Source organism: Arvicanthis niloticus, chromosome 1, assembly GCF_011762505.2.
Source record: "Arvicanthis niloticus isolate mArvNil1 chromosome 1, mArvNil1.pat.X, whole genome shotgun sequence".
Lineage (NCBI taxonomy): Eukaryota > Metazoa > Chordata > Mammalia > Rodentia > Muridae > Arvicanthis > Arvicanthis niloticus.
The window spans coordinates 493,540-518,439 of record NC_047658.1 but is presented as its reverse complement, the minus strand read 5'-3'; the positions used below and the strand labels follow the sequence as shown (position 1 = coordinate 518,439).

General features: G+C 43.2%; 1 pseudogene; it reads right to left on the bottom strand.

Annotated features, from left to right (window-relative positions):
• Positions 1 to 8,394: 8,394 nt before the first annotated feature.
• Positions 8,395 to 12,535, bottom strand: LOC117713120 (DNA repair and recombination protein RAD54B pseudogene; annotated as a pseudogene).
• Positions 12,536 to 24,900: the final 12,365 nt, after the last annotated feature.

The window sequence follows — 24,900 nt, the reverse complement described above, 5'->3', positions numbered from 1 at the left end:
GCCTGGTCTATAAAGCAAGTTCTAAAACAGCCTGGGCTACAGAGAAATCCTGTCTCAAAAGAAAGAAAAGGGAAAAAAAAGAATCCACTAGCTTCCCAAGTGAGAGGAGAGAGGGAGGTGACTATGTTGGATGGAGGATCAAGGTCATGAACAAGCATGGGCAAGGGATTCTAAGATCACTGTGTTCAGAATATAGAGAAGATGAAAATGCGAAGATCAAGGCCAGAGAATGCAGCGCTCCTTCAAGCCCTGACAGCAAGGTGTTGTGGTGGCACCCAGGCCCTGGATGCCAGTTGCAGGCTTCCCCATCCTTCCAAAAGCTCCAGGGCTGTGCTTGTTTGCTGAATGGCCATGGTAGATCACACACTGGACATAACGGACAAAGCGCCAGGTTGCAATGCTGTAAAACCAGAGCCCTTTAGAGCATCATTACTGATGCTCAAACAAACGGGTTCAGAGCACAGAACGCTTCAAGCCTTGCTGCTGACTTTACCTAGCCTTCTTCCTTCTGAGAGACTCTTACCTGGCCCTTTTTCTTTTTCTAAAGGTTTCTCATCCTGCCTCCAGGATGATCTCATGTCAAAATACCCTACCTTAGCCGGGCAGTGGTGGCACACACCTTTAATCCCAGCATTTGGGAGGCAGAGGCAGACGGATTTCTGAGTTCAAGGCCAGCCTGGTCTACAGAGTGAGTTCCAGGACAGCCAGGGCTACACAAAGAAACCCTGTCTTGAAAAACAAAAACAAAAACAAAAACAAAAACAAAAACAAAAACAAACAAAAACAAAAAAGAAAAAACCAACCAACCAACCAAACAAACAAACAAAAAAAATCCCCTACCTTAATGACATTTGTATACGCAGTGGTTCTCAACCTTCCTGATGCTGTGACCCTTTAATACAGTGTGGTGACCCCAACCATAGAATTATTTCTGTTGCTACTTCAAAACTGCAATTTTGCTATGTTATAAATCATAATGTAAACATCTAATGTGTAGGCTATCCTGTGTTCGATCCCTGTGAAAGGGTCATTCAGCACTCGCTCCAGGGGTTGCATTCCACAGGTTGAGAACCTCTGGTATAACTAACTTTGTCTGCTGTAGACCTTAACCCAGATGAGATCACACTCTGAGGTCACTTGATCATATGTATGCAGGACCATCATGTGATAACTATAGTAGCTGGGACCTTTACCTAAGGAGGCCAGACCCCTCTTCTTATCTAAGGATAAGACGTCCATAGATAAAGACAAACTATCCTAAGGGCTCAGTGAGATACAAATAAAATATACAGCCAGCCAGGCAGCCTGTCTGCTGTGGCATAAATGAGAAATCTCTCTCCCCTACACCCAGGGCTCCAGATTATCCTCCATGAGCCCATCCACTTCCCGCTTCTCCACCCTGGCCACCACACACACACACACACACACACACACACACACACACACACACACACCACGGGTGCTGTATTTGAACACTTGGCCTCCAGTTGGTGGTGCCCTTTGGGAAGATTATGGATTCTGTAGGGAGGTGGTGACTTTCCCCAGTGAGGAAATCCATCACTGGGGGCCAGCTCTAAGCTTTTAGAGCCTGGCCACACTTGCTGTTATCTCTCCATCTTCCCTGTGTGCTAATGAAATGTGACCAGCCAGCCTTGGGCTTCTGCCATGCCCTCCCCATCAGCATGGATTGCCTCTCTCTGGAAGGGAGGCAGAAATGAACTCACTCTAATGTATTCTACTACCACAGCACCAGAAAAGGATCAAACTGCCTGTCTGTCTTCTCTCCCACCCTTCTTCTTTCTCCCCTTCTTTCTGTCTTGGCCACATGCTGGGATTAATACTACATGTCCTGTCCCTGTCACTGGCAAGTGCTCTGACTGAGCCATATCTCTAGTCTGATCAAAGCTGTTTCATTGCTTAGAAAGCTCTCGCTGTGTGGTAGGCACTCCAGGAACACTAGGGCTTCAACTTCACAGAACTTGGATCCCACCATATGATGAACAGAGGCTTCAAAAAGGAGGCGCTTATGGAAGGATAAAATGAAGCCGCTCCCCAAATGTACCCCTTGTACAGCAAGAGTGAACCAGGCCAGGCCCCATGCAGTGCTCTGGGGACAAGAGACTGTGAGCCACTGATCCCCTGGAAGAACAAGGGTGAAGAACCCTAAGAGACTGTGTGAGCTTGAGGTCTACAGCACCCATGGAAAAGCCGGTGGGATGAAGTACACCTGTAATCCCAATGCTGAGAAGATGGAGACAAGGAGGAACCCTGGGGTTTGTTGACCAGCCATCCAAAACAGTGGGCTCCAGGTTCAGTGTGAGACCCTGTCTCACATGCTGACCTCCCACTCTATCAGGATTGACACTACATAGTGACTCCTAGGGCTTGGCAGATGACATGCAGGCTTAAGAAACCATGAGAGGTGCCATTCTAGAGAATGGTCGGCATGAACTTGATCTGATCTGATGTCAAAGTAGCAACAACTGAGAAGGTGCTGGTGGGCATGGACCTCACAGATAGTGTGAGAGCTATGAAGGGTCTAGGGCAGGGACCAAGGATGCTTCTCCAGGTCAGGAGGTCAGTACTAATCCCAACTCCTGCATGCCTAGGTAAGGGTGGATAGCAGAAGATGGCAGGGGTATCTTGTCCTGACATCATCTTAATCTTCCATTCATCACTGTCAAAGGCAGAGGGACCAGTTGAAGCTAGCAGATTTTCACTTTGCAGTCCTGGGGGGAAAACACAATCACAGGAATCAAGTCAACCCTGGGTTTACAGAAACCCTGTCCTGACATCACAGTCTGCTGTACCAGCTATTGGGAGGTTCAGTGCCCACTCATCATGTGCCTCTGTGAGGCCAGATATCGTCATGGCTACATGTAAGGAGTTTGGAATTTTTATTTAATGAAGACAAGGCAGGGGATCAACAATGCCAGAGAAGTCTAGTTCACTAGTTTATTAAAATCATTATTTTCTTTTCTGTTTTTTAAAGGTTTTGGAGACAGTATCTTACTCTACTTGGTTCTGGCTGCACTGAAACTCACTCTGTAGAGCAGGCTGGCCTTGAACTTACAGAGATCCATCTACTTCTGCCTCCTGAGTGCTGAGATTAAAGGCTTGTGCCACAGAAGTTTTTTATTTTTATTTTTATTTTTATTTTTATTTTTATTTTTATTTTTATTTTTATTTTTAAGACAGGGTCTCAATGTCCAAGCAAGACCTTGAGCTTGAGATTCTATGATGTAACCTCTGGAGTAGGGCAATTATTAGCTTGAAGCACCAGACCCAGCATTATAAACTTCTAGTGTTATTGAACTGGATAGCTTGTCAATAAAGGAGGGAATTCCCTTCAGCCTGCCCAAGACCACTTTTAATTAGCAGGAGAAAAGACACAGCCAACCCCCCTGCTCCATTCTCCCTGCCTCTGTGTTACCTGAGAGTTTGTGGATTCTAATTGCATTAAGTGGTGTAGGAAGCCGCTGTTAACGGTGGTATAATCTGCCATCCCAAGATGGCGCTGGCCTCGTGTCTTCTCCAGAAGTAAACAACTGACTGCAAAGTTGCAAAAGGCAAAAGGTGCACCAAAGTCACTGGCCAATCCCGAGGCATAATATTGGGTGGTGAGCGAACAGCCAATCAGAAGTGAATATGTCACTCTAGGCTGTATTTAAGCTAGGCCCCTTCCGGATCTCATCCCTTCCGCGTCCTTCCGCGTTTTCCTCTTGTGTGTCACAGAGTAAAGCCTCGTTTGCAGTAACTACCCGAATACTGTCTCTTGTGTTTCTCTTCCGGGCGTGGGGTGACACGGGAGGCGCGCGTTATAAAGTGTATTTGAAATTCCAGCCACAAAGCACTGATCAATGTTAGCTTTTCAAAAAAGAAAAAAAAAGAAAAGAAAAGAAAAGAAAAAAGAAAGAAAGAGAGAAAGAAAGAAACAAGAAAAACAAAACAACAACAAAAAACATGTAACTTCTTCCTCTCAGTCTGAAGTCTTCTCAAGATGTAAGATTTAATTACAGTCTGGAGCCACTGCATGGCACAGGTCCTACAGATTACCTTTAAAAACAAAAACCAAAACAACAACAAAACCCAAAGCTGGTGTTCTGTTTAGTTTTTGGTTTCTTGTGGCTTTTTAGAGGATTAAGGAACCCAAATTCAGGGGGAAAACTAAAACAGAATAGACAGACAGACAGACAGACAGACAGACAGACAGACAGAGAGCAAAGACAAACCCAACATACCCCTAAATCATGCTCCTGAAGGTTCAGGTTAGGGACCATTCGCTTTCCTTCCTTATGAAGTGCTAGTGTTTCTAACACACAGCACCAGGCTGGTTTGAGGGTAGAGGTGGGAAGGGAAACTACCCTTTTATGACTTCCTAGGTTTTAAATGTGACAAAAGAATACACTCGGGACATGAAAGTCACCCAGAAGCAAAGTCTTTCAGGCCATTTTCTCTGTCACCCTTAGTTCTTAAGGGGACTCGTGTCTCAGTTGTTGGCTTGGACAGAACCTATCCAATGTAATGCTCTAGGCATCTGGGAAGTATCAGAAGCCTGTCAAGCTTGTCCAAAACTTCACTTACAAACACAAGAAACATTTTGTCATCTGTATTTTAACACAGTCACTGAGGCCATCGCATGGACTCCCTCTTGGCTTGGGTACACCACACATGGTTTTGAGCTTAGCAGAAAAGTTTACAATGGCTCTGCTTCATTCTGGTGCCTAACTAACCTCCCAAGACTACTTCTGCTCTGTCACCTGCTTCACCAGGCTTAGCCCATGCCACCTACTCTTAAGTCACCTTAACTATAGGTAACCCCTTCAGCCTGAGGGTCACCATAGTAACAGGATTTAATCCAATCATCTTTCCCCACTCCTCAGTCTATAACCACTCCTAAACACTGCACTGGGGATGGCGTGGGTGAGACTAGCTCTCCTGTCGCCACAAGCCTGGAGGCTTGTGAGTGAAGGCTATTCTTACACAATTGGTTTCAGTGAGTGATCGGCACATGATGTGGAAGCCAAATGATTTATCATTTTAGCCAGTTTATGTCATTGCTCTGCATCTGTAAAGAATCTGAATTGTGGCCATTACTGAAAAACAAAACCAGAAGCTGCTGGTTTAGTGCTGTCTTTTGGGGGGAGGAGGGGATGTTTTTGGTTTTGCTTTTTAATACAGGCTCTTTCAGGAAAGTAATACAGGAAAAGAGAGACACTGGGTCTAGCTTGAGATTTTGACAGTAAATTCAGAATACATACAGTCCTCAGCTTAAAGGGGTTTGTTGTGATTCTCCACCCCAACCCTGATGGTACAAAAAAAATCTCACTTCATCAAATATTAGACTTTGAACTTGTTCTAGGCTGCAGCCCTGCCACCCAATCCTCTCATGAGGCCAGGAGGCAGCTGGGAGTATAACCCACAGGCAACCTGTGATCGCAAGAAGACCAATCCTGATAGCGGGCTGTGGTCCATGAGTCAGGTGTATTTGCTTTAGAATATTTTGTGTGGGGACACATGTTTGTGTGAACATGGGCATGTGCATACCCATTATGCACATGGGCAGGTCAGAGGACAACCTCATTTGACAGCCCTCACCTACAGCCCTGAGACAGGGTCTGTCTGTGGCTATCAGGCTGACCCACAAACTTCTGGGGATTCTCTTGTCTCCACCTCCCACCTCACTGTAGGAGTAACTTAGATTCAATGCTACTACACCCAGCAATTATACAGTGTCTTAGCCACTGTTCCATTGCAATGAAGAAACATCAATGACCACGGAAACTCTTATAAAGGAAAACATCTCACTGGGGCTGGCTTACAGTTTCAGAGGCCTAGTCCACTGACGGGGAGCATGTTGGCATGCAGACCGACATAGTGCTGGAGGAAGAGCTGACATCTACATCCTGATCTGCAGACAGCAGGAAAAGAGAGACACTGGGCCTAGCTTGAGATTTTGAAATTTCAAAGCCCACCCACTTTGTGACACACTTACCCCACAAAAAGTAACCCTCACACATACTGGGTAAATACCTTACCCCTGAGCCATGACTACAACTGATAATTTTCACATAATTTTACAAGATTTGGATGTCATTATGATATTCATGTTTAAACAGCCTTCAATATTTTAGACATATTAAACACTGGATAAACATAGCATTAAAATGAAATATAAGGGAGACTGGAGAAATGGCTCAACAATTGAGAGCAATGATTCTTCTACTGGACCTGGGTTGGGTTCCCAGCATCCATGTGGTGACTTTGACTTAACACCATGTGTAACTCCAGTTCTGGGAGATCTTGCCCCCTCTTCTGGCCTTTGAGGGCTCCTGCATGTATGTGGTGCACATAAAGTCATGCTAGCACACACACATGCACATAAAAATAAACCCAAGTTGAAATTGAAATACAAAAATGTGTTTATAACTATTTGTGGGTCTTTATAATAGAAAAAAAATCAAGATTTTTGTAAAAGAATTTTCCCAAATAACCAGTAATACTTTGTCTACACTTTCATACTTTGATGGAAGGCTGGGCAAGTCCACTTTGTGGTGCTCGTGGAACTCAGAGTATGTATGAGTAAGAAGACATTAGGAACAGATCCCTTTTGCTGTGGTTGGGGTTGACCAAGAACACATAGTGAATGGGAGATGTGTCCTGGGCAGGAAGACCAAATGAGGCATCATCGAAGGTAAGTTTGGGAAGATAGCAGGCATGCAATGAGTAGGAGGTTGGAAATCAGGGAATACCCTACAACCATGGCATCCTTTGCATGCCTCCTCTGGCATCTGCCCAAACCTGGAAGGCAACCATGACTTGCCAAAACTTAACATAGCCCCACGAAGTGCCTGAAAATAAGATTTCCTTCTGCCTCAGCCTCTCAAGTGCCGAGTTTACAGACCTGGACCACCTCAGCCAGCTCCCTGATTTATTATTACCATATTATTACCATTATTAAAAACATATGGAGCCAAGCATGGTAGCACATCCATACTCCTAGCGTAGGAGAGGTGGAGGCAGGAGAATCAGAAGTCCAAGGTCATCCTCAGCTACTGATCAAGTTTGAGGCCAACCTCAGCTTCATGAGACCTGGGCTCAAAAAAAAAAAAAAAAAGTCATGAATTTTGTCTTTGGTGTAATGGTCCTAGTGTTATCTGTAACGAAGGATAGATTCACTAGTTTAGCAACTAGTTGTAGGAACCAAGCCCCAAGGATACAATAATGAATGAATGAGTATGTCAATGAATGAATTAATGAGTGACTGAATGAACCAAGAAAGAGGAAGTGGGGGAAGACAGGAGACTCATGGCAATAGTGGGTCCCAGAAGGTGCCATAGCAGGCAGCAGCTGTGTACTCTGAGAGTACAGAGCTGTGCTAGGTCCATGTCTTGCAGTGGAAAACATGGCACACTGTGAGTTTCTTCTCCTGAGAGATCTGCTCATCCGGTGAGATGTGGGGCCCCCTGTGATCGGGTGGCTGCAAAGGGGTCCTGGGACCACTGTGGCCCAGACTGACTTGCCTCCCATCATTCAGCTCCCACCTCCAAGACCTGAAGGACATCACCCACAATGTACACTACAAGAACTACCGGGTCATCAGACTCAATGAAAGCCACCTGCTGCCCCAGGGACCAGGCTGGGTGAACCTGGCTCCAGCCTCCCCTGGACAGCTGATGGCCCCTGGACCAGGAAAGGTCCGAAAGCAAGCAAACAAGGATTCCAAGGACGATGAGTGCTGAGGGACCATGGCCCAAAGCCTGCTAGGCTCCTCCCTTCCTCAGCTGCCAGCCCCCAAAACACATCCTAGAGGGTCTGTGTGAACCTGGAGTTGCATTGTACAAAGTTCTGTGCTTAGACAACTAAAGGGTTTGTAAACGAGTTTGCCGAGCCAGTCTGATAGAAGAATATGGTTCTTGGGGCTGGGTATTTGGCTCAGTTGGTAGAACTCTTTGCCTAACGTGCCCAAAGCCCCGAGTTTGATCTTCATCACCACATGAGGCCAGGTATAGAACACACATCTGTAATCTAAGCATTCAAAAGGAAAGAACAGGAGGGTAAGAAATTCAAGGTTTTCCTCAACTGCATAGCCAATCTAGGCTGTAGTACAGAGTTTATTGTACTCTGTGTGTGTGTGTGTGTGTGTGTGTGTGTGTGTGTGTGTATGGTTGTATTCTTGGGCTGAGGAAGTAGTTCAATAGAACAGTACTTATCTTAGAATATGATATATATACATTTTTGCAAACAACTCAGCTTTTATTGTATTTAAAAAGGCATATTGTGAAGCAAAGTTCACTATCATAATTTAAATAATTTTGTTCATTTTCAAAATTACATTTAATTCCTATATTAATTTTTAGGGGGAACAATGGAATGTTAGGAAGTAGTCCTTCATTAGATTGCAGGAGCTCGGTTGGTTATATTCTGGAAAAAGAACGACACATTTTCCCTTATTCTTTCAAGAAATGGGTCTGGAAAATTTAAATGGTCTCCAGAAAAAATGTTTCCACTGCTTCAGCTGTGACATGGACAGAGGTCTCAAGGAGTTAGACTTCTGAGAGCTGAACTGACACTGTCTAGAGGCAACGGGGGCCTTCCGACGCATCTTCAGTGTGATCTTCTCCCCCCGTGCACTCACAGTCAGGCAGGTCATGGGTAACACACTGTGAATTTTCATGTAATGTGAACAAGTTTTCAAGCTCTTCCACTGAAAACTGGATATGCTCAGAAGATCTGGTTATGTCTACAATGGCCCCAGAAAGGCCTTGCTTACTGACCTGCCTTTGATACATCTTTTCCTCTATTGTCCCTGTAGTCAGGAGTCTGTAAATATGTACAGGATGTTTCTGACCATCTTTCCATACTCTAGACATAGCCTGGATGTCAGTAGCTGGGTTACAACCCATATCATAGAGAACTAAGTGAGATCCTCCAATAAGATTAAGTCCCATACTGCCAGCTTTTGAACTTAATAGAAAAACAAAATCAGTACAGTATTTACTATTGAAACCATCAACAATTTGCTTCCTTTGAGAGACTGGTGTTTGGCCATCAAGTCTCGCACAAGCATATCCATGAAACTTGCAAACTTCTAAAATATTCAAGGTTTGTCTGTAGCTGGATACCAACATCACTTTTCAGTGGGACGAAGTTCAGGGAGCACTGGCAGGAGCCTTCCTAATGCCTGTAGTTTTCCTGACTTGTTCTGAGAGAACTGCAGAAGTTTGTAGCCAGCAGGGAACAGTCAGCAAGCCTTGACACAGATTCCTTTCTTCATTTTCATCACAACTTGAGCTAAGCTCTTTCCCCTTCACAGAGCTGAACAAGAGGCAAAGATGACTGCACTGCTCTTCAGGGTTCCTCGGCAGATGAGGTGAGCGCTATTTTCCAGTAGTCCTTTCAGACAGAACCTGACAGACCGAGAACTCAGGAGCTTTCGGTAAAGTTCAATCTGCAATGCTCCTGGTTGGCAAAAGACTACGTTCTCTATCTTAGGGGGGAGATATTTATTGATGACTTCCTGAGTTCTTCTAAGGATAAAACGTCCACTGAAGCACGTGAGCTCAGTTGCTCTTCTCTCCCCTAACTTTCTTCTGCAGAAGAAGGAGGCTCTCTTGACATAATGATGGGTTCTTCATGTATTTTTCTAGAAGAGGACAGAGACCCTAATATTCCTGGATTAATAAAATCAACTAGTGCAAAAAATTTTTGCAAATCATTCTGAACTGGGGTATTAGTGAGAATTACTCCCTTCTCACAAGAGAGGCTAGAAAGGGCTGCCGTTGTCTTGATACTACTGTTCTTCAAATGGTACCCCTCATCACAGATCAGAAGGCCAAATGTTATGGCCTTAATTTGATCTAGGGAACGAAGTAACATTTCATAGCTGATGATAAGGACAGAATGAAATGTAGAACTGATAAACCCCTCAACTTTATGGCCCTGATCAAAAGTGAATATCTTGATCCTTTCACTTCCCAGCCATTTTTGAAATTCTTTTCTCCAATTATTCACCAAGCTTCCAGGGTAACAATAAATGTCTTCTTTATTACTGGTTTGCACCCATAGGGTTCCTGACACTGTAGGGTCCAGATGAGTGAAATACACTGCAACAGTTTTCCTAAACCCATTTTATCAGCAAGAAGAGCACCGCATTGGCCAATTGCTCTCATTCTCATCACACACTCTAGAGGAAGATGATTCTGTCTTTCTGATGTGGTCGGAGGTGATGTACTAGGTGACCGCCTATCACCACATCCACAATAGGAGAGCAGTTCCTGTTAAACAGCCACTGGTGACTCTTGTCTGGTCTCAGAATACCCAGGGCATTTGGTGTGTTCGGGTCATGGCGTGGTTTGTAGTTTTGCCAGTCGTTCCATCAATTTCCCTTTGCTTGGCTTGATGGACACACACTTTTGAAAGGGTTAGAAAAGCACTTCCTGGCAGTCTGAGCACTGGGGACAGCAGGACTTTCTACTTCCATACTGAAAACACTTGCCACTGTTGAAGTGCTCAGAAGAGACTGTGCCCATAAGTCATCAGTGTTTGGCCTTCTACATGCTCAAGCTCTTCAAATTTATATCCAATGCCCCTTCCAATATATTCTCCTTCCAAATCTTTCAATGTGAAGGACCTTCCTTTGACAATAAGAATAGCATTGCCTTCCGTTTTTTTTTTTTTTTTTTTTTTTTTTTTTTTTTTTTTTTGTTTTTCTTGGAAGCTTTACACCAAACAACACTGAAATATTTATGCAAGCTTCTAGCTTTCTTTTTGTGTGCCTTGGACTCTATGATTTCTTTAGAGGCCGAATGAACTGGAGGAAGTGAATCTACTCTAGTCCCGTCACCTATTTCCCTAGGGCTTTCTTCAGCTGGGCAAGGATTTGAACTGCCTGCATCCGGATCATTTTGTGACTCCTCAGCACCTTGCAACAGTTTTGTATCTGGACTCATCTTTGTAATCTCGATACTCAAACGTGTATTTCTTCTTCTTGGAGGTATGAATCTTGTTTTTTAAAAGGGATTTCCCTGTACCTGTGCTGCAGATCGTCTCAGCTTCAGCAATACTAACCCGGCACACTGACCGAAACCACAGCAGGTTCAGACACCTGCCGCCGACCACCTCAAACTTCCTGCCTTCATACAGCCAAGCACCGGCTGAGTGCACCCTACATTTTTAATTTATTTATCTATTGTTGCTAAGAGGATGGGACATATGTCCTCCCACATATATTCTAAATATGTATTTAAAATTTTTATATTTAATTTTTAATTAAAATTAGATTTTATTAATTTAATTACATTTAATTAAAATATTCAAGTATACTTTAAAATTTTTATATGTATTATATATAATATTCTTTTTTTTCATGACTGTTTCTCTGTGTAGCCCTGACTAACCTGGAACTTCCTTTTTAGACCAGGCTGGCCTGGAACTCACAGAGATACACCTGCTTCTTCCTCTTGAGTGCTAGGATTAAAGGTGTGTGCCATCATGCCCAGCATTTACTATATTTGAATGACTGGTCCTCCTGCCAGTCTCCCTGTTGCTGAGATTTCAGGCCCATGTCTCTACACCTGCTTCTCTTTGAACAATAAGAGGCCAAAGATCCAAGGTAGGAAGAAGAGTTGCCCCTTCATCCTGCACCTCCTTCTCTCCCCACCCCAAACCCTCCCAGCTCCTCAGACTGAAGCCTAGCTGCCAATCAGGCTCTTTCTGCTGTTGAGAGCTCTCACTCTTGCTCCTGGCCAAGGGTAAATCACAAAACTTATTGCTGCCCTGCCCAAACATGGCTGTTGGGCTGACGTTAGATGCCCCCTGGATCTGAACCACCAGTGTTTGGTGCCTGGCATGGTTCCACACTGTGGACTCTCCAATCTGCCTGCCTCTGCAGTCACACAATCCCTTCTGTTCCCAACAACTTTGCTTCCAGTTGGCAGGGTCTTATCTGAGCCATGGAGATGATTAACCTAAGAACCCTGCCTCTCAGAGCACCACCCCCTACTCCCCTGTCTTCAACACCCTTTCCTGTCACTAGCTTCCAGCCCTCAGGGGGCTCCCGAGGTTCCTCTTTGCACACACTCTGGCTTGCCAGCCTCTGCTTTTCCCTTGAAGAAGAGGACCAGAAGTTTTTGCTTTTGCCTTTCAGGCACAGTGCCCTTGGGAAGGCTGGATGTCTGGATGTGCAGAGCACCCAGGTCGGAAAGAATCCCCAAGCAAAAGAGCTCTGTGGCCCAAATGCCTCCAAAGGCCAGAGATCAGGGTCAGTAGAAGTCAGAGGACTCAGGTCATGGCTTGATCACATGTTAGTATGCAGTTCTTCCCTGTCCCACTGGACCATTTTATCTATTCCTTTCAGAAAGAAAAGCAACAGAAGCTTCTGGGCCCCAGGTGTGCAAACACTGAACTGGATATCACAGAGGAAATTTCACAGAAATAGAAATACTGTAAGAACAAGGAGGACTGAAGAAACTGCCCTAAATACAGGCAGTCTCTATTTCTCACCAGCCAAGCACTTCTCCCAAATGGCAGGCATCATTGGATACAGGGACACTTAGGAGTCATTGTTGGGCTCTTCTGCCCCTCGCCCAGATCCCTGTGGCTGGAGCAGACACCCAGCTGTTCTGCTCCTGTGTGGAAACCGCATCAGGAGACATTCTAGAGAGGCCACTGACCTCAGAGCAGGGGATACCATATCCTGAGGCATTCTAAAAAAGCTACTAAACTCAGAGCAGCAAACACCATATCCAGAGACACCCTAGAGGAGCAATTACACTCAGAACAGCAAACACCTAGCTGGTCTACTACTGTGGATACACCATATCCAGAGACACCCTAGAGGAGCAATTACACTCAGAACAGCAAACACCTAGCTGGTCTACTACCGTGGAGACACCATATCCTGAGACATCCTAGAGGAGCGATTACACTCAGAGCAGCAAAAGCCTAGCTGGTCTACTACCATGGAGACACCATATCCTGAGACATCCTAGAGGAGCCACTGTACTCAGAATAGCTGGAGCTCAGGACCACAGAGACATCTGGACCCTGAGGAGTTCTGACACAACAAAGATAACTGGAAGGTCAGGCTCCAGTCAGAACCAGTGAGTGCAGGTAGCACTAGAGCTAACCAAATGGTGAAAGGCAAGCGCAGGAACGTAAACAACAGAAACCAAAGTTACTTGGCATCACCAGAACCCAGTTCCCCCACCATAGCAAGTCCTGAACACCACATCACACCAGAAAAGCAAGATTCAGAATTAAAATCACTTCTCATGATGATGATAGAGGACTTTAAAAAGGACATAAACAACACTCTCAAAGAATTTGAAGAGAACACAGGTAAACAGGTAGAAGCCCTTAAAGAATTGCAACAAAACACAACCAAACAGGTAAAGGAATTACACAAAACCATCCAGGATCTAAAAATGGAAGTAGAAACAATAAAGAAATCTCAAAGGGAGACTACCTTGGAGATAGAAAACCTAGGAAAAAGATCAGGAGTCACAGACGCAAGCATCACCAACAGAATACAAGAGATAGAAGAGAGAATCTCATGCGCAGAAGATACCATGGAAAACATTGACACAACGGTCAAAGAAAATGTGAAATGCAAAAAGCTCCTAACCCAAAACATCCAGGAAATCCAGGACACAATGAGAAGACCAAACCTAAGGATAATAGGTATAGATGAGAGTGAAGACTCCCAACTTAAAGGGCCAGTAAATATCTTCAACAAAATTATAGAGGAAAACTTTCCTAACATAAAGAAAGAGATGTCCTTAAATATACAAGAAGCCTACAGAACCCCAAATAGACAAGACCAAAAAAAGAAATACCTCCTGTCACATAATAATCAAAACATCAAATATACAAAACAAAGAAAAGATACTAAAAGCAGTAAGAGAAAAAAGCAAAGTAACATGTAAAGGCAGACCTATAAGAATTATACCAGACTTCTCACCAGAGACTTTAAAAGCCAGAAGATCCTGGACTGGTATTATACAGACCCTAAGAGATCACAAATGCCAGCTCAGACTACTATACCCAGCAAAACTCTCAATCACTATTGATGGAGAAACGAAGATATTTCATGACAAACCCAAATTTACACAATACCTTACCACGAATCCAGCACTTCAAAGGATAATGGATGGAAAACTCCAACACAAGGAGGGAAACTACAACCTAGAAAAAGCAAGAAAGTAGTCTTCCAACAACCCCAAAAGAAGATAGTTACACAAACATAATTCCACCTCTAATAACAAAAATAACAGGAAGCAACAATCATTTTTCCTTAATATCCTTAACATCAATAGACCAATTCTCCAATGGAAAGACATAGACTATCTGACTGGATACATAAAGAGGACCCAGCATTTTGCTGCATACAGGAAACACACGTCTGTGAAAAAGACAAACACTACCTCAGAGTAAAAGTATGGAAAACAATCTTCCAAGCAAATGGTCCCAAGAAACAAGCTGGAGTAGTGATTCTAGTATCAAATAAAATTGATTTTCAACCAAAAGTAATCAAAAAAGATAAGGAAGGACACTTCATACTCATCAAAGGAAAAATGTACCAAGATGAACTCTCAATTCTGAACATCTATGTCTCAAATGCAAGAGCACCCACATATATAAAAGAAACTTTACTAAAGCCTGAAGCATACATTGCACCTCACACAATAATAGTGGGAGATTTCAACACCCTACACTCAGCAATGGACAAATCATGGAAGCAGAAACTAAACAGAGACACAATGAAACTAACAGAAGTTATGAACCAATTGGACTTAACTGATATCTATAGAACATTTTATCCTAAAAAAAGGAATATACCTTTTTATCAGCACCTCATGGTACCTTCTCCAAAATAGACCATATAATTGGTCACAAAACAGGCCTCAACAGATACAAAAAGATTTAAATAATTCTTTGTACCCTATCAGACCACTATGGACTAAGGCTGGTCTTTAATAATGACAAAAGCAACGGAAAGCCCACATACACGTGGAAACTGAACAATGCTCTACTCAATGATGACTTGGTCAAGGAAGAAATAAAGAAAGAAATTAAAGACATTTCAGCATTTAATGAACTGGGGACACATCATACCAAAACTTGTGGGACTCTATGAAAGCAGTACTAAGAGGAAAACTCATAGCTCTAAGTGCTTACTAAAAGAAACTGCAGAGAGCATACACTAACAACTTGACAGCACACCTGAAAGCGTTAGAACAAAAAGAAGCAAATATACCCAAGAGGAGTAGACAGCAGAAAACAATCAAACTCAGAGCTGAAATCAACCAAGTAGAAACAGAAAGAACTATAATGGCCATACCTTTTCTTAATTTATCCCTGCTCTTTCCCTCAGGTGATCCCCACAGCCTTGCTAAGCCTCCTACTACAGTGCTCCATCACTTAGGCTGAGGCACATCTGGCTGCAGCTCCTTCAGTCTGTGAGGTTGTTAGAAGTGTCCTCTCTGGGCCAGGTCAGAAGCACAGCACACAAACCCTAGGAGACCCTACTGCCTGTGGTGCCCTAAATTGATGTTTCTGAGACCATGGAGGGACAGAGTCCCCCTCCACAAACCCTTGGAGACCCTACTGCCTGTGGTGCCCTAAATTGATGTTTCTGAGACCATGGAGGGGCAGAGTCCCCCTCCAGTTCCCAAGGGACTTGTGCTAGCAATACACGTTGTGGGGACAATCTCAGTTTTGGGTGAGTGCTGCACTCACTAACAACCCAGAATTGGGAAACAGTCCTGTTTTCAGCCAGATCATTTCCATTTTTACTGGCGTCTTCTGATCTCAGAAATAAAACTGTCTTGTTGTGGAATCTAACCTTGCAAAAAAAAAATCAGGAATCAGACTCACTACACACAAACAAGGGAAGCAGGGGCTTCAGGTATTCTTGGCTAGAGAGAAGTTGTGTTCCAGATGTCATTTGAGAGAGAAAGACAATGCCAATTAGACAAGGTCCTTGGGGACTAGAATGAGTGCCATATCCACTCAGAGACTAGTGAGCAGGGACATTGGCTACATTCTCTCCCTGTGTTTGCAAGAAATAATATAAGGAATCCTACTCTGGAGGTGCCAGGCAGCCTTTGGTGGTAGAACCCCACAAACACTAGAAAGTTGTCCGCACTGCTTTAGACTGAAGCTGTTTTGATAAATCAAAGGGACCTGGATTCATCCCAGGTCCAGTCTTCAGGTGCCTGCAGCCAAGGCTCTCACTGTTGAGATCTGGCTTCCCCTTGTGGCAGAGAAATAGCCAATTAATAGATGCCTCCAGAAACTCTCCCATGCAGAGAGTTATGGAAGCTTTTAGTGGCTAGAGTTATTTTGAGAGGTCAAGAGTCAAGGAGAGCTGTGGAACAAAGGAGGTTAAAGTACGACAGATAAAATCTGAGAATGTCTTCAGGCTTACAACAGTTATGCAGAGTGAGTACCCGAGACTTAGGGCTTAGTCCTGGGACTCTGGGCTCTAGAAAGAGCTATGGAAGTTCAGAAATGCGTTAGAATTTCATGTCTACACTCCCTTCACGTGGGAGGGCACAGCAGGCATGCTGTGGGGCAGGATGTGTATTGGAGGCTACATAGCAAGATTGCTCTCCCTCTCAAAGAACTATTCAGAGACAAATGGGCTACAGCTTGCCTCTGAATAGCCAGCACTATTTGAAGAAAGTAAACATCTGAGGGGACAAAAACTACTGGAGAATAGGCCATGGTTTTGCTGAAACAGGGGTGGTGTGGGTGGTGTGGTAGGGTCCGGCTGGCCCAGAGACTCTATGACCAAAGAACGTAGAAGAAAATGATCTCTGGGATACCCAATTGCAGGATCAAAACTGAGAGGACTTAGGGTAGGAGTCAGTTGGACATGAGCACATTCGAAGTCACGACCATGCTGTCAGGTCAGCCAGTGGCTCTTTTTTTAGAGCTTAGGTCAGCTAGCATGGGTCTTGAATATATATGTTAGAGTCTGTAAGGCCAAAGAAGGCAGTTTAAACCAGGTAGGGGATGAAAGTACCAACCTAGCTTCATACATGGACTCAACAAACACAGCAAAATGCCCAGTGTACCATCTAAACTCAAGGCAGGGTTTGTACACGTGGATTAAATCTTAGTGTTTCAAGAACAAACTTTGCATATAGAATCTATTATGAAACACTCCCCTTTTAGGACAGAGAAGCATTGGGTCTCTGTTCAGCTACAGAATTCTGAAGGCTACAGAATGAGAGACATAGAAGACGAGCTCTGTTTATAGGGTGGCCAGACTCCACAGTGATGTGAAGTGGAAAATTCTGGTTTCTTTGGAAAGTCAGTTATGTCAAATGATGTTCTCTTGGGGCACACGGGTGAAAGGATGTCTTGCTAAAGTAGACAGGTGAAAGAATGTTTTCTTGAAGCAGACACATGAAAGAACCCATGATGAAGGAGTATAAATGTGACCCCACTGACATTCTGAGGAGCACTGAGCATTGTTTTGATTGCTCCATCTCGATATTCTTCCCTGAGGACAGGCATGTATTGGTTTTTCATACATAGCATTGTTGAGCTCAGCTTGTGGTGATGCCACCACTGAGAGAAACTCACCAGAAGTTCCTGTGGCTTCTTGCTGCTTCTGCAGACCTGCTTTGGGCCAGTTGACCAGCCTTGCAGTTTCTCTCTCTCTTTTCTTCTTTCTCTTTTTCTTCCTCCTCCTCCTCCTCCTTCTCCTCCTCTTCTTCTTCTTCCTCTTCTAGATTTATTTACTTATTAAATCTTATTATGTACACAGTATTCTGCCGGCATGTATGCCTACATGCCAGAAGAGGGCATCAGACCTGATTACAGATGGTTGTGAGCCACCATGTGGCTGCTAGGAATTAAACTCAGGAACTCTGAAAGAGCAGTTAGTGCCCTTAACCACTGAAGCACTAAGTCACTCTCCAGCCCTTAGCAGTTTCTTCAGGATTGAACTACAAATGCTTTGCACATGCTAGGTGCATTACCAATTCTGTGTACCTTTGATTTGCCTGAAATTATCTTTAATAAAAATCAAGGAAAATGGACCACAGCTCAGTGGTAGAGTGCTTTGTCTATCGTGAGCAATGACCTGAATTTGATCCCCCACTAACACACACACACACACACACACACACACACACACACACACACACACACACAGCAATAGCTTTAAAACTCTCTGTATTTAAAACTACATATTGGGGCCAGCTAGATGGTTCAATGGACATTGATGTTAAGCCTCACCACCTGAGTGCTATCCCTGGGCTCCACACTAACCCACTACAAACACACTGCAATTTTCTCTTCCTCCATCCCTCCATCCCTTTCTCTCTTTCTCTCTTCCTTTACTCCCCTCCTCTCTCCCTCTATCCCTCCCTCCCACACTCTTTCCCTGCCTTCTATTGCCTTCTATGCTTCTTTCTCTCATAGTCATACACAAATAAAATGTATTACAAACTCTGTATATTGAAAGCCAAATGTTACTGAGTGAAATTAAGAAAATGGAAATAGAGCTAGAGAGATGGTTCTGTGGTTATGAACACATTTTGCTTTTACAGAAGTCTTGAGTTCAGTCCCCAGCACCCATGTCAGGCATCTCCCAATTACCAATCACTTGTGACTTCAGTTCTAAGGGTTTGACAACCTCTTCTGGATTCTGAGGGTGTGTGTGTGTGTGTGTGTGTGTGTGTGTGTATGTGTGTGTGTGAGGGTGTGAGGGTGTATACGTGTACATGGCATTTCAAATGAAAGATAATTGATATGCCAAGAAATGAGTCTTCAATTCATGGATATCTTTGTTTTAATTATTTTGATTTTCCTCAGGATATATTAATTTTATTTATTTGTGTGTGAATGTCTGTGTGTGTCTGTATGTGGTGCGTGTCAGGTTTGTATTTGTGTCTAAGCAGCTCACTCATCTTACCCTTCCACTCTACTAGAGACCCTAAATAGCGATCTAGAATTTGGGGAGGACTTCAATTCCTACCTCACATCATCCACAGAAAGTAATTTGATATGAATCTTAGATGTAAATATGAAAGAAAATGATTGCGGGGCAGTGGTGGTGCATGCCTTTAATCCCAGCACTTGGGAGGCAGAGACAGGTGGATTTCTGAGTTCGAGGCCAGCCTAGTCTACAGAGTGAGTTCCAGGACAGCCAGGACAACACAGAGAAACCCTGTCTCCAAAAACAAAACAAAATAAGAAAAAAAGAAAGAAAGAAAGAAAGAAAGAAAGAAAGAAAGAAAGAAAGAAAGAAAGTAAGTATGGAAGGAAGAAAAGGATTTCTACATGCTATGTAATATCTAAACCTAACAGAGAACTCCTGCTTGTAATATTCAATGAGGTCTTCCAAATATAACATAAAGTAGTAACCATCCAACCGTTAAGAATATACTAAGAGGATCAAGTGATGTAACTCAGAAGGTAAAGACAGTGGCTGGGCAAGCCTGCTGACATGAGTTCAGAACCCCCATAGAGATAAGAGAAGAGAAGCACCTCCACAAAATCATCCCCTGACCTCTACATGTGAATGATGCCAAATGCATCCACACATTCACATACGCATACACATACACATGCACGAAAATGCACACACACAAAAGTGCACAGATGACTAGAATAGGCAGTTTACACGAGAATTTCCAAGTGTATAGTAAATGTGAGAAGTGGTTCAGCGTTTCTGGTCATGGGGGAATGCACATGACATACCACAACAGGATAACATACAGTCACTGGAACGACTAAAATACAACATGTGGGCGTGTCAAGTCTGGGTAAGATGTCAGGACTTGGGGGAAGGCAGACACTCATGGTCTATTCACAAGAGAGGAAACTCAGAAAAGGGGCATGACCTACTAACATTAACTATGTGCACCATGTCTGCAAATGATTCCTTTTTGTTGGAAGTAAAAATTCCCACCCACAAAGTTGTCACTTGCAATTAACATCCCAAGACCTTTTTTTTCTTGTCATATGAGTATAAACCTTCCTTTACAAAATGAACTCACTTAGTCTTTTGCCTCCCATGTGATGAACAAGATCCATGCCTCTCCTAACTCATATCACATTCTTTCCACAAAGGTTATATGTGTGTCAGTCTGAATGTGTCACTTGAGCTCAAGCTCCTGGGAGCACTTCTTCAGTATCTCGAACATTCTTCCTCAATGTCTTGATAACAGGATCCTAAAGCTACTACTAGCACCACCTCAACCTCCTCCTGCCCTCCCCTCCTTCTCCTTTTCCTCCTTCTCCCTTTCCTGTTCTTTTTTCTACTTTATCTTCCTGTTCTCCTCTTGGCTTTTTGAGACAGCAATCCTTGCTATCTGGAACTCACTATGTAGACCAGGATTACTTTGAACTCAGAGAGATCCTCCTGCCTTTGCCTCCCAAGTGCTGACATCAAAGGTGTGAACCACTATTCCCAGCCTAAAACTTCTTGACGTTAATTAAGAGAAAAACATTTATGGGTATTGTCTCAACTCCATCTACGCTCTGCTTGTTCCCTCAGATGGCCCAGAGGCTAAGCATTTACACAAACCTATAGGGGTTCAGCACAGATAGAAGTGGGTGTTGAGAGAGAGTGGCTATCACATACCTCTGTCTTGGCTGCCATCTGTGTGCTGCTCCAATACCTAGAAAACAACACCCCGATGCCACAAACAAACAAAAAAACCCTAAGTACAATAATCCTGGGATGGTCCAGCAGTGGGATAGCCAGCTCCCACATTGGCTCCATTACTCAAGCCTCTCAACTGAAGAGTCTCTGTCTTCAGAATATCTATCTCCATATGCCATCACAATCAGTACTTCAAGGTAAGGCCAGTTATTGTGCACTAAGCTCAAGTCCTCTGCAAGAGCAGCCAGTGATCTAACCAGTGAGCCATCTCCCCAGCCCCACTCTTCACATTGTATATAAATAACTCCAGTATACTTGTCAAAACCATGAGATTAAAATGGGAGGTCGAGGATCCAGAATCAAAGGGTATCCTTGGCTACATTGCAAATTCAAAGCCAGTTTGAGCTGCGTAAACCCTACCTCAATAAAATGAAAACATTAGTACATTTACTCTTCACTCCAGCCTTCACTAGCATCTCATATTTTCCCACCAGTGTTCAGGATCCAATGTAGAGCACAACCCAGAGTCCTCTGAGTTATAAGCAAGTGTTCTATCAGTACACCAAAACAGAAAGGAAATCCCTACATTTGAGCCTCTGTGATATTCTCTTTATGTTTAGACTGAGGTTCTATGTTTGGGGTGGGTAGGAATGGAGAAGACACAGCAGTGGCCTTTTATTCCAGCACATCAAGAGGGACATTCTATCAATTTGTGATACGCTCTTTGTAGAGCGTGCATGCTGTATCTCTCTATCTGACGTTACTATTTCCCTGTGTTCATACTTTGCTTCCAGAAGTGTCCTATAAATCTAACTCCTATTGGAGGTGTGGGCCTAGCATGATTAAGCACCATCTCCTGGAGAAGCCATATAACACATACTACTTGAGTAAGAAAGATTTGCTGCCCCTGTCACCACTTTCTATTTGTTTATTTATATTCATTGGTGTGGATGCATGTATACTTCTTTGTACTTTGTGTTATGGCTCAATGGTATCCTTCATTTACTGGCTTAGTTTTTCCAGCTTTATCTGTGTGAAGCTCTTGTTGCCTGCTTGCTTTTATACCTCACCATTATAGGTATAAATTTCTTGCAGCCTATTTTTTCCCTTCCCTTCTCCCTCTTGCTCTGGCCCAAAGGTTTGTTTGTTTATTTATTTATTTATTTATTTATTTATTTATTTCCTATTATATGTAAGTACACTGTAGACACCCCATAAGAGGGCTTCAGATCTCATTACAGATGGTCGTGAACTACCATGTGGTTGCTGGGATTTGAACTCAGGACTTCTCGAAGAGCAATCAGTGCTCTTAACCACTTTTGCAGCCTATTTTAATAAATGTTCAACCTCTCTTTTTGCAGACCACACACCAGAGGTAGTGAAAGAGAAAAGTTACTAGGATATGGGGGATGTTGAATCATCTCTCCAGCCCCCTCACACTTGAAATTCTTAATTCACTGAAAGTCTATCTCTGAATCCCATATTGAAAAAGGACCCATCTTTTCTTGTTATTATTTGCTGTCATCTTAGTTTCTTTTCTGTTGCTGTGACAGAATACACTCACAAAAGTGACTTCATTGGGGAAGGGTTCATTTCAGCTCACAGTCATTCAAAGTTATGATCCTTCAATCCACCGTGGCAGGGGAAGAAGCCACAGCCATAGGAGCCTAGGGTAGCGATTCACCTTGCATCTGTTGCACCCATAGTAAAGAAGCAGAGAGCAGAGAGTCCACACCTATGTTCTTTCCCCACAGACATGGTCTGGTTTCCCAGTCATAGAATGGTGCCACACAGAGGCACCCCGGGACGGTTGCCTGACAGTTCCCTATAGGCACGCTTAGAGGCTCATCTCTAGATGATTTGAGATTTTGTCAAGTTGACATTTGTCATCACAGCGATGGGATTGTTTTCTTGTTGCTATGTGGAGCTCTCTTCAGTTAAGGTGTCATATTGTCATATGTAAGTGAACTTGCTTCAGAGCTGGGTGTTTTGTTTTATTTTGAGAAAGACTTTGTCTTTGTATCCCGGGGTGTCCTGGAACTCATTGTTTAGACCAGGCTGGCTGTCCTTTGATGCACAGAAATCCTCTACCTCCTGATATTTCTGAGCCTTTTAAAAACGTTAATCCCACCGGCCTGTTCCAGTTATTAACTATGGTTTTGTAGCTGTTTTAGTTTTTAGTCCTGCAAACCTCTCCCTCTCTTCTTAGTCTCCATTAAGAAGGCCTCAAAGTAGAATTTAACTTGGAGACAAATGACATTTTTGATATTAAAATCATCCCAGCCAAAAGCCTGAAATATCTGTCTAATTATGCAGATCATCATGTATCTCCTGTATTAAATGTTTATGGTTTTATATATGAAGGCCTTCTGTACTATTTATTAATTCAATACTGTGATATTTTATAATTTTTATTAATATAAAGAATATATTTTATTACTTTAAAAGCTATAGAGTTTTTACCTGAAGTAAAATGGCTGCTGTTGTGAATAGCCCCAGCCTCTTGTTGTCATGGTAATTCCACTCCTGGGAGGGGCTACGGAGGAGGAGTGAATCTTGTGAACCTTCTGTCCAATTGAAATTGTTAAATAAAGGCTAGAGCCAGTGACTGGGCAGTAGAAGAGGAGTGGGAGGAGCCAGAGGTATGAGAATAGTCAGAAGAGCAGTTGGGGCAGTTGGCAGTTGGGGGAAGGACAGAAGCTGAAGAAGATCATGACCTAGAAAACCACAAGTTGTAAGAGATCTCATAGCTGGGAATAGAATAGTTCAATGGTAAATCTGCCCAATCTAGGTTTGCAGGTTGTAATCATAAATACTGAATTGTGTTTTCTTTGATTGGACTTCAATGGGTCGGAGATTTACCGCAACAGCTCTGTGTTTGTGTGTGTGTGTTGTTTTAATTTTTTGAGATAGGATCCTGCTTTATGGCCCCAGCTAGGCTGGTGCTCACTACATAGATCATCACAGACAAATGGCAATCCTCCTCCTTAGCCCAAGTATTGGTATTACAGGCGTGTACCACTAGATTCAGCAACTATTCATATTTATAAGTTGTTTTGGATTCATAAATTTGGTGAAGTATACTATATGCACTATATATAGCTTGGTTTGCCTGGAATCTCAGCATTTGGGAGGCAGAGGCTGGAAGATCAGGAGTTCAAGGTCATGTTCAGCTAAATAAGAAGATCAAAGCAGTACAAGCTATTGGAATCCTTATTTTAATATAACAACAAAGGCTGGGCAGAGTGGCCCATGCCAGTAGCTTGTGCTGGAAGGCAGAGGCAAGAGGATCAGGAATTTAGGGTCATCTTCAGCTGCTTAGTAAACTCAAGGCCAACCTGGGCTACATGAGTCCTTGTCTCAAAAACACAAAACAAACAATATGTATATGTGTATATTTTAGATTTGTTGGGAATGTCTATTACTATCACTTTCATAGTTATTGGTTTAATCACATAAGGTATGTCTTTATAAATTCTGGTCACTTATTTTGCATTGAGGAGCAAGCAGGCTTTCAGCACTTAAGGGACACTTCAGTGGAAACATGCTCTGAGCTCATTCTTTCTCACCTAGAAAGCAGGCATTTTAGAGTCACTATTGGCCTAAATAACTATCAGAGAAAGGAGAGACAGAGAGAGAGAGAGAGAGAGAGAGAGAGAGAGAGAGAGAGAGAGAGAGAGACAGACATACAGACAGACAGAGACAGAGAGAGAGACAGAGAGAGACAGAGAGAGAAAGAGACAGAGAGAGGGACAGAGAGAGAGAGAGAGAGAGAGAGAGAGAGAGAGAGAGAGAGAGAGAGAAAGACAGAGTGAGAAGACCTAAAAGAATAGTGTCTATTTGGGAGAAGCAGAGCACTGTAGGGAAATATGTATAATATAGTAAATCATGGCTGGATTCAAACAAGCCAAGACAGAAGAGAGCTCTTAAAGGCAAAGAATGAGAAATTGCCACTGGAGGGATGGCTCAGAGGTTAAGATTACTGGCTGTTCTTTTAAAGGATCTGAGTTCAATTCCCAGCACCACCATGACAGCCCACAACTGTCTGTAACTCCAGTTCCAAGAAATTCAACTCCTTCACACAGGCATACATGCAAGCAAAACAGCCATGCATATAAAATAAAAAGAAAAAGAAAACTTAAAAAGAGTATATATTTAAAAGAAGAATGAGAAATTTACGGGGGCTATTTGAATAAATCTGAAGCATGAGTTTTCATCAGTATATTGGTTGAAGGGCTGTCACTAGGCAGATATTCTGTTGGTACAATCTT